This window comes from Clupea harengus, chromosome 22 (assembly GCF_900700415.2).
Source record: "Clupea harengus chromosome 22, Ch_v2.0.2, whole genome shotgun sequence".
Classification (NCBI taxonomy): Eukaryota; Metazoa; Chordata; class Actinopteri; order Clupeiformes; family Clupeidae; genus Clupea; species Clupea harengus.
The window spans coordinates 12,785,076-12,796,642 of record NC_045173.1 but is presented as its reverse complement, the minus strand read 5'-3'; positions in this window follow the sequence as shown (position 1 = coordinate 12,796,642).

The window sequence follows — 11,567 nt, the reverse complement described above, 5'->3', positions numbered from 1 at the left end:
CTCTTCATGCCAACTAATGCAGGTAGGTGTGATAGGGAGAGAGTGGTGGAATCTCACACAAGTCTGAATGTACTGACCCACATAGACCCAAAGTATTCAAGGATTGTAGTTATGCGCTGAACTTTGTCTGGAGTCTTGTCTTTTAAACCTATTTCAGGATGGAGCCATTACACATATTTTTTGTTATGTATGTCATTTTGAGATCACCAAGGTCATGGGTAGTGTAGGCAGCAGGCAGACGCTTTTGTAAATGTATTCCTGTGCCACACTGGGTGATGCTTTGAATGAGCCATTCTGATGTCTTATGCATATCATTGGCACAGATAGTCCCTTTCTCTCTGTTGATCTGCATGTTTCAGTGGGGTGGTATTCAGTCTGATCTGTGACAAGAGTGTGTCTTTGAGAGGCCTCTTTGTGGAACTAGTTGGTGATAGACCCACAAACACCTCTAAAATTAGGCATTCTCATGCATGCACCCTCTCTACTGACCATAGTCATCCACAGTTAACTCACAGTGTGAAAAGAATGCAATGCTTGGACAACCACTAAGACACAAGATGGATTGTGCTCATGAATGTGTGGCCATATGTTAACTGTTTTTTTCTCTCCCAATGCTGTTCCTGCTACCAGAAGCAATCCCTTTAACATTCACTATCTTTTTTATGTGATTATAGATTCCGTAACCTGTTGTCAAGTACCAGATTTTATAAATCTGGTGCAGTTTCCACCAGCATCAGGGGAATGACTTGGGCAGCGATAAGTTGAAGAAAACCTGTTTGTACAACCTTGTGGAGATATCACATCGACTGGAACTTTTTAAAACTGAACCAGTACCCTTCAATGTCAGATACTGTTAGAACTCTCAAATCAACAAGTGACTAACATCTTTATGCAGTTTACACAGTTATCAATGTGTGCGTTAATCACAGCAAATAACTAGTTAGAGGCCACAATATAAATACATTAATTCTATTTACTTATAAACACTTTAACAAAGCAAACGCATAAAAGGATAGCAGCATTAATCATATTAAAGCTATTTAATACATTCTGAAGCTACTTTCTAAAACATAACTGGTAAAGCCAGATAGGGTGGATTTATTTACGCACAATTTTACAGACCAAATTAAAGTTCAAGCCCATGATTGCTTCTCTTACTACTACAGCTGTATCATTACCGTGACACATCTTGGGAGGCTTTCTATGATTTTTTTGTTGAAATGTAAATATACTGACATATCAGTTGCAGCTCATGAATTACATTTTTAGGCTAAACAATCACACAATGGAATTAAGGGATTTGGTTTCTCACCTCAGAAGGAATTAAGTGTCATCAGTTTGTTTTTTCACTAGAGCCCTCTCTCAAACTCTGGCCCTGCCTCTCAACCAAGCCAAATGAGTTTCAACTGCCACTTCATTTACACACACAGCCACAAAGGCATAGACATACAAGCACAACCCTCACCTTATGCACAAATTCAAGTTTCAGAGTGCTCTGTGCTGCGGTCAAACTAACCCTCTCCTCCCCACTGCTCTCTCTCTCTGTCTGCTCTCTCGGGCTTCTCTCATAGTCTGGTGTGCAGTGCCAAAGTCTTACAGGACCAATGTCTTATGTGGTTATGTCTCCCGTTTGCCGTTTCCAATTTTAAATCAGGTCCGTTTATTTCCTTTGGCTGAACCCAAACAGACTGAGTGTAAGTGATTCTCAACTCCATTTACAGAGCAGGCAGTGTGTGTGTGTGTGTGTGCAAAAGCATTTTGTTCTACTTCTCTACTTGGATTAAAGCACCAGACCAAGCGGCACTTCTGCAGTGGGCATCAAGTCTTTCCCTTAAAAGGTGTGTGTGTGTGTCTGTGTGTGTGTATGTGTGTGTGTGTGTGTCTGTGTGAGTGTGTATGTGTGTCCATGTGCTGTGTTTCAAGTGTGAGTGTGTGTCCTAGTGTGTTGAATGTTTCAGAAACTTGATTTCTTAGAAAGACTCCAGTGTTGTGGAAAAAGTTGGCTGTGGTGACATGTGGAAAAGGGGCCTGAAGAGTGAATGGGAGAGGGGGGGATGAATTGAGATGACATAAGCTATAAGCTATAAACTATAATACTATAAGCACCCTTTGGGCTCCCTTGTCCTCACCAAACACCACAGTGCCTGTCCTGTCCAGTGTGGGAGAATATCAGTAAACTCTCCCCAGCGAGACAGCCAGCCAACCTTCACCCCTTCCATTCTGAGGGTCATGGATGTCACCCAGAGATGCTTTGGACCAGGAGGACAGATGATCCAATGCCTCAGGCCTTTCCTGGGCTTAGGAAAGCAGTCTGACTCACTCTGCTCGTTTGGCCCTGAGAAGTGTCCACGCAGCCATCTCTCAGCTAGATTTGTCTGATCGCGTCTGTGTGATGGAGAAGCTTCCGACTAATTTCCCTGAGATTCCATCTGGTAACAGAGTTTATTTGTTGAATATATAATATGTAATGTCTCTATATATCCCCCAAAAAAACACCCTCTCACTCCTCTCTCTTTCTTTCTTTCTCTGTCTATTTTGTGTGTGTGTGTGTGTGTGTTTACAGACTGGTGAATGGACATTTCAAGGGAGCGTGTAGAATGTGTTGTTGCTGCCAAGGCACATTCGTATGAGTTTACACTAGTTTTTGTTGGAGAGGGCAGCCAGTGCTTTAAGGCCTGCTGCATAAAGCCTTGTTTGTAGGCCTTCCAGGATTCCTCTGAGGAGCATCTTCACATCACATCACTCTATGCACTGTATGTATGACATGTTTTAAACATGATTCCCTTGAAAAGGCATGCCCCTCTCCTCTTGTTTGAACGTCTACCCTGTTCTCTTCTCTCATCTTTCTCTTTAAACTTACAACAATAAGCATATGTTATGTCAATATAAGAGCGAACTAGGTGTGACGGAGTCATTTTAGTTATACAATATTTAACAATCCATCAGCAGGATAAATCAATGAAACCTGTGAACATACTGCCATCTAGCGGCTCGTGTTGGCAATCTGTGGGAAATCTGTTTTTGCACTCCATCACAAGGTGGCGTCATTGGGTTTGATACATGTTTTAAAACGTGGCAAATTCTTCCCATAGTTCGGCTGATGAGTTTAAGTCCTTCCTTTTTATTGCACCCACATTTCATTTTTTTTACAGATATGTGGAAAATAACTTTTATTTCAACCAAAACTCTTGTTAAATACATCTGTCAGTATTTTATTGGTAATATACTTTTAGCAAATTTAAACAATTCAGTGTTACAGTAAATGTTTCAGATGTGGAACAATAGAGTGCTCATTTGCCTCACATATTCGACCCATGGATAACTGGAAAAATAGTTCTTCCCGGAGAGTCAACATAACAGTAAATATTTCCCAAGAATGTGGTGCACATTAGTTTAACGGTTCTGGCAGTCTGACAGTGCCCCCCTAGACACTAGTAAAACTACAACGGTAAGGAAGGTTTTGAATGTTGAATATTAGAAGGAACATTAATACAGAAAAACTGTTGCATTTTCTGACCTTGAGTATAATGGGAAACATTGTGGAGTCCATACAAAAATACACACACTCTATAAAATACCATAAATAGTGTAAATTGTCTTATTTTACTTTTTATGATGTCTGTGAGTTATGTGTACATGCTTTGGTGTTTAGTCACAAGAACACACACACACAAACACACACACACACACACAAACACACACACACACACACATACACAAACACACACGTGCACACAAACACACACAATGGTGATGCCGCTTACAGAGTACAAAACGTGCTTACAGAGGGCCAGTAAGCAGCTGCCAACCCCTTTCAGTCTGAAGACCACTCCATGCCTGCACTGCCGCCTGCCCACGCTTCAGCAGCTAAAACACCCCTGGGGGTTCTCAGGCTTCCATGTGCGTTCCCTTCCCTGTCCTCCACTGCTCTCTGCTGGGCTGCACAGACAGTCGGAGCAGGGGGGAGGTGGTGGGGATGGAGCTGGGTGGTCTCTGTGGGTGAAGGTAAAGGAGCTAATTAAAACCACCTGCAGCAATGACATCTGCTTGGATATTTTTTTGGGCTAGACAGTGTGCAGTGTGATATAAATCCCGCACATGTGAATACACACAGACGTGCACGCACACACACAGAGAGACAGAGAGAGAGAGAGAGAGAGAGAGAGAGAGAGAGAGAGAGAGAGAGAGAGACTTTTATGATAGGGTACATTGCGCTTACAAATGAACCTCCCAAAAGTTTCAAACCAAATTGTGGGGCTCACTGCTCAGCCTGCACATTCCATAAACATTGTACAGATCATTTACTACCACCTGAGTCAACATGACCTCCACCCTGTTAGACGCGGTTGCTGAAGTCTACACTTGATCGAATGAGACAGATTCACGACAGGCACTTTCTATTCCTGGACACTCATTTGCCCGCTCTGTTGCCTCCGCCGATCTGCTTTAATGACACATACTGTAGCTACTGAATGGCTGCTGGTTCCCCAGTGGTCATGAGTAGACTAGACACAGTGGCAGTGGCACAGTATGCAAAAACCTGAAACTAGTTATCACGCACTGAGGGAGTCATCACTGAGGACATTTGTCGTTTGTCTAGTGTCGTCATGCCTCTTACACACTATTTATCACACCTTGAGGGAGTCATTACTGAGGACATGTCATTTGTCTAGTCATGCATGTCATGCACGGCTTTGTTGGCTGATGACAACTGAACTGTGTCAAATAATAGGTTCACTTCCAGCACTATGTCAATGCAATCAGTGAGTGTCTATACAGACTCATACACAGATTGTTCTTAAATGGTCTGCATCAGCCCTCGGTGAGCTCACCACTTTCAATATAAATTTGATCAGTGCCTGGAAGTGACTCTCCTTAGCCAAAAGAAGTGTTTGTTTTTGTTTCCTGAACACAATGAATGCAGAGAGGAGTGTACTCATTTACAGAGACCCCCTCCCAGTGTGCAACATTAAGAAGGGGTTCACAGAACTGAGAATTGTGTTTTTTGTCAGAGGCACCAAGGGCCAGAGCCAGAGCCAGTGCTGATGAAATCACACATGAAATGTGTTTACCCGATCAACAATATTTAGAAAATGTGTCATTTAATAGTGCTTTGTTTGCAGGGCTAAAGACATGTTTTGTTTGACTGACTCTGTGAAAGCACAGAGGGAATCAAAGGCCTGAACAGATTTCTGGGGGTATTTCCCAACGGCTAGAGCTTAATGCAGGCTTGGCTGCCGACACTGGGAGTTGAGTGAGGTGTCGGTCAAGCATGCATCTGCTTTGTGTGGCCACAGACTGTAGATAAGATAAAGAGGGTTTTGGGTTTCCACATGTTTCAGACCCTCTCCCCCCCTTTGGACGACAGATGCAACTGAAGCTGGACATTTCAGTAAAGCCAGACTGGCCTTCAGCATGAAAGCTGGACATTTCAGTAAAGCCAGACTGTCCTTCAGCATGAAAGCTGGACATTTCAGTAAAGCCAGACTGTCCTTCAGCATGAAAGCTGGACATTTGAGTAAAGCCAGACTGGCCTTCAGCATGAAAGCTAGACATTTCTCCCACCATTTCAAATGCTTGACTTCTGTGTATAATTGGGGGAGGAGGGTGTTGTGTGTTTGTGAAACAGCAGACAGACAGATACACTGATGCAGTTGGCTGTGTGTGTGTGTGTGTGTGTGTGTGTGAGAGTGTGTGTGTGTGTGTGTGTGGGGGGGGGGTGTTTGTGAAACAGCAGACAGACAGATACACTGATGCAATGGGCTGATGCGTGTCACAATCATGCTGCAGAGGCTGTGCTCACTGGAACACAGCTGGCTGGGGCCATTTCTGCGCACGTGTACATGTGTGTGTGCGTGTGTACATGTGTGTGTGCGTGTGTGAGTGTGCGTATGGTTGTGTGTGTGTGTGTGTGTTTGTGTGTGTGGCTGTGTGCAGTCCCCATGTGACACTAACTAATGAGAAGGAGAGAGTACATCAAGTGAAGGCCACCTGCTGGTGTGGTCTCCAGGTAACGTAATGGCAGCAGCCAGTGATGATGAGAGAATTAATGGGGGAGTGCATAGAGAGAGAGGCTAAATGCAGCTCAGCGGGATGATCCATATGCCAGACATTTTTACACTGGGTCAGAAGAGAGGTGCACGGCATCTTTGTGAACTGTTATGTACACTTATCAGCCTAGCAACCTGAGGTTGTAATCAGTGGCGGCTGGTGATTTATTTTTTGGGGGGGGACATAGACATATATATATATATATAGACTATGGGCGCAGTTGGGCAGTGCGGTTTAAATAGCACTCCACAATGAGAAAACAAAAACACAAGAGAGGTTTTGAGTAGAATATATAAAAAAAAACAAAGATTTATTTCATGAAAACACAGTGCTCAACACTGTCCACTAACAACTCTCAACAAACTGTAGAATTGGGCATGAGAGGTTTAGAGCAGAATGGTTTAAGAAACATTGGGTTGGGTTCCAGAGGTTTAAATATTGGGTAGTAGAGGTTTAGAGTAGACTAGATTCAGAAACATTGTGTACAAGAAGTTTAAAACAGAGTAGATACATTTTTTTTTTTTTTTTTAACACAGGGTGTAGAGGTTTAGAGCAGAATAGAGTGAGAAAGACTGAATGATACCAGTAGTTTAGAGCAGAATAGATTCAGAAATACTGGATTATACTAGAGGTTTAGAGCAGAATAGATTCAGAAACACTGGATGATACTACAGGTTTTCGAATGGCAATTCGGTACCCTTCGTCCAACTGCTCTGCAATACTCAGTCTTCCAAAGAGGCTTAGCTTCAGGCTGTTAGTTAGATGGCTGCGGCAAGATTCGTGCTTCTTACATTTATCGTTGAAGTGCTTTAGATCCCTCATCCCCGTTGCAGTCCAGATTGTTTCAGTCCCAGGACTTTGTAACAACAGGCAGGGAAAACAAAAAAACGCATCACTCACTGAACAACCAGCTAACCAGCTCCGGTTAGCATACAGGCTTGAGGAGAAGCTACGGGTGTACGTCCTCCCGCGGTCGATGCTCTGCTGCTGCATTTTTAAATCCGGACGTTCGGGTCCCATGTCTTTCAGTCTCTTCTTATCGGCATCTGATCGTCGATTCGAAAGTTTTCAGTCGGCATACTCACAGAATCAAAGTCTCTACTAGCTATGTTGCTCTCGTAGATACGTGAGATTTATATGGGATGTGAGGGAATGATAAAGGTCTCTGATTCGACGAATAGTCCAGTCGCGTTGAAATAAGAAACGATGTCATTGGTCAGGGCGCAAAATTTTGCGCCCCAGGATCGAACTTTCATCCGCCAATGAGAAGCTGTCCTTGCTCAAATGTTTCAGAAAAGTATGATGCCAGCTTGAGCGCCCATTGACTTCCATTTGGCCGGCGCCCCTCCAGGGAGGAGGGGCTTATCTCAGTGATAACGAATGGCAATATATTATATTTGGTCACATTTAAGTGGTTGTTGACAGGGGCTTACGGGCTCCCACACACATTTAACGCGTTAACACATTACATTTCCTATTTTAATTGTTTGGTATATAATGTTTTTTACTTTTTTTTTTTTTTTTTCATCTCAAAATTTTAGGAGGGGTGGCGCCCTTGCGCCCTGTATTGACGCACCGCCACTGGTTGTAATACACTGGGTGTGTGTGTGTCAGTGGTGGACGAAGTACACTAACTACGTACTTAAGTGAAAGTATAGATACCTTGTGTAAAATATTACTCCAGTAAAAGTGGAAGTATGCACTTTGAATTTCTACTTAAGTAGAAATATAAAAGTATTTGCCTTCATATATACTTAAGTATTAAAAGTAAAAGTACCTTGATGAATTATGGTTCTAATGGCCTTTTATCATTTTCACATCAAAGCTCCTGCTCAATCAACTGATATAAGATGAAAATACTAATGTCACTCTTTAAATAGTGTCTTACATTTTCTATTAAAAAGTATAAGCACAAAACATTGAAAGCTATCTATTGCCATTAGGTAAGACCAAGTGGTTATGAAATAACAGCACTAGAGAACAATTATTTCATTTTACATTTATTTGTAACTTAGTTGCACATTTAATTATAAAAAAATGTGGAGTAAAACATAAGCTCCTTTACTATATCACATCTGTATGTCTGTGTTACCCTTAAACGCATTCATCCTGATTTATGTTTCAAAGTATGATAAATACCATTACAGGAACTAGTTCCACACAATCAGAGAATGTGGTGTTATACTAGTTTGTGCTGAAGACTAGTGATAGTAGCTAGTGATATTCCCCACACAACCCTAGGTACAAAAACAGACGAAAGTCAAAACAAAACACGTGACCTCAGATCAAACCAAGGAAAAAAAATGTCATTACAGGAACTAGTTTTTGCATAAATTCCATACCAGTCTGCACCGAAGACTGTAAAGAAGTATGTAGTGATATTGTATTGTGCTTAGGCAGGCAGAGAAGACACTTAAAATACAATGAGTCCTTCCTTTCTTCCAATTCAAAAAGTTTGCCTAAATAAGGCCAAGGGTGTTCAGGCAAGTAAGTGTCAGCCGTTTCTTCCATCATTTCCATAATTTATGTAGCGTTAAGTAAGCATGAGCATAAAACATCCTCAAAATGCTGCAGCGGGGTTGTAACGAATTCCACGTAGCTCGCGCTCAACGAACGAACGAAACTGACGAAACCGAAAGGACTTCAGAGCAAATCGCGCGCTGAGCCCTGATTGGTGTGATTGTGCAATCGCTTTGACTTCTCATAATTTGATTCGCTTTGGTAAAAAGGAACGAGAGGTTTTACTAAATGTAATGGAGTAAAAAGTACGAATTTTCACTTTGAAATGTAGTGGAGTCAAAGTATAAAGTCTCACCAAATAGAAATACTTGAGTAAAGTACAGATACATCTACAGTGGGGAAAATAAGTATTTGAACCCCTGCCGATTTCGCAAGTTTGGCCACTTGCAAAGAAATGTGTGATCTATAATTGTAATAGTAGGTGTATTTTAACAGTGAGAAACAGAATATCAACAAAAAAATCCAGAAAACTGCATTTTATAACATTTATTACTTAATTTGCATTTGATGCAGAAAATAAGTATTTGAACCCCTAGCAAAACATGACTTAGTACTTGGTGGAATAACCCTTGTTGGCAAGCACAGACGTCAGACTTTTCTTGTAGTTGGTCCCCAGGTTTACACACATCTCAGGAGGGATTTTTGTCCACTCCTCTTTGCAGATCCTCTCCAAATCCTTAAGGTTGCGTTTTCAATGGGAGGGAATGAGGGAATGAGGTTCAAGCCCAATATTCCACATTACATGGCCCCATCCATAGTCCCCTCGATGCAGTGGAGTCGTCCTGTACCCTTGGCAGAGAAACAGCCCCAAAGCATAATGTTTCCACCTCCATGCTTGACGGTGGGGATGGTGTCATATTCAGCATTCCTCCCCCTCCAAACGCGGCAAGTCGAGTTGATGCCAAAGAGCTTGATTTTGGTCTCATCTGACCACATCCTGTCTCCCAATCCTCCTTAGAATCATTCAAGTGTTCATTGGCAAACTTCAGACGGCCCTGTACATGTGCTTCATTGAGCAGGGGGACCTTGCGAGTTCTGCAGTACTTCAAACCATTACGGCGTAGTGTGTTGCCAATGGTTTTCTTGGTGACTGTGGTCCCAGCTGCCTTGAGATCATTCACAAGCTCTCCCTGTGTAGTTCTGAGTTATTCTGCACCTTTCGGATGATCACCGATACCGCACGAGGGGATATCTTGCATGGAGCCCCAGACCTAGAGCGATGGACAGTTGTTTGGTGTTGCTTCCATTTACGAATAATCGCACCAATAGTTGTCTGCTTCTCACCAAGCTGCTTGCCGATGGTTTTGTAACCCATTCCAGCCTTGTGCAGGTCTACAATCTTATCTCTGACTTCCTTGGTCAACTCTTTGGTCTTACCCATGGTGGTGAGGTTGAAGGTGTGAAGTATGATTCTTTGGACAGGTTTCTTTTATACACGTCACCAGTTGAGATCAGGTGTACCTTGTTAGGCCTAATGAGGACTAATCTGTGTGCTTCTTGGGCACATAACTAGTCATTGGGAGCCAGAATTCTTGCTGTTTGCTTGGGGTTTCAAATACTTATTTTCTGCATCAAATACAAATAAAGTCATAAATGTTATAAAATGCAGTTTTCTGGATTTGTTTGTTGATATTCTACTTCTCACTGTTAAAATACACCTACCATCACAATTATAGATCACACATTTCTTTGCAAGTGGCCAAACTTGCGAAATCGGCAGGGGTTCAAATACTTATTTTCCCCACTGTATATGTTACTTAAGTACAGGAACGAATTACATCTACTTCGTTACTGTCCACCACTGGTGTGTGTGTTTGTGTGTGGGTGTGTGGGTGTGTGTGTGTGTGTCTGTGTGTCTGTGTGTGTGTGTGTGTGTGTGTCTGTGTGTCTGTGTGTGTGTGTGTGTCTGTGTGTGTGTGTGTGTGTGTGTGTGTGTGTGTGTGTGTGTGTGTGTGTGTGTGTGTGTGTGTGTGTGTGTGTGTGTGTGTGTGTGTGTGTACGTGTGTGTGTGTGTGGGGGGGGGGGGGGGTGTATGTGTGTGTGTGTACATGTGTGACATTTGTTTGAGTACATGCAAGGCGGGGTGTTTTTTCACTGACTTTTCAGAACTATAACCTATAACAAACCCTTCTCTCACCTCCCTCTTCTTCTCTCTCCTCCATCTGCCTCTCTCCTCCCTTCCTACAGCCTGAGGAACTATTCTGTGCTGTCATGTGCGTGTATGGATGGATTTGCATCTTTGTGTGTAACTGTCTATTAATGTCTTTGCTCTGGCACAGGATAAAGTACAATATCATAGTCACTGATGCCCTAGCAAGACATCTACTTATGCAGTTATGTTATCCTGCCACTGTACTTATCTTAAATGCTGTACTATTGCCCTAATTGCTGTTCTATTTGTCAACTATCCAGTATTAATTCTAATTCATCTAGTATTGAGTCCTGTTATATACAAGATTTTGCATTTGCTTGAAACAGGTTGACTTTTATTTCATTAATATTAGTATAATACATTAATATTATTATTTCAAACAATGTTCTTTTGAGCAGAATAATGCTTCTGTGGTTTTCGGGGCAGAGTCCATACATATTCTGTGTAATGACAAATATAAATACAAAATGCTTTCCATAGCAATGATAGTAGTGTTTCACATCAAAAGGGAGGAAAGGTTAATAATGGTTTCACCTTTATTTTTGTGTCTTCTAATATACTACCCATAACAGTATTCATACTGACTGATAACTAGCTGAGAGCTCTCTCTCTCTCTCTCTCTCTCTCTCTCTCTCACTCTCTCTCTCACACACACACACACACACACACACACACACGTGCAGAAAGTCTAGAAGCATCATAACCCCCCCCCCCCATCCCCACAGACTCTATGTTATGTAACCACTCAGCTCTCAGCGCTCTGTCTTCCTTCCTCTCCGTGTCCCCCGGACTCTCTGTTTTCCTCCGCTCTGGGGGAAGCCGTACCCTGGCCCCTGATGGACGT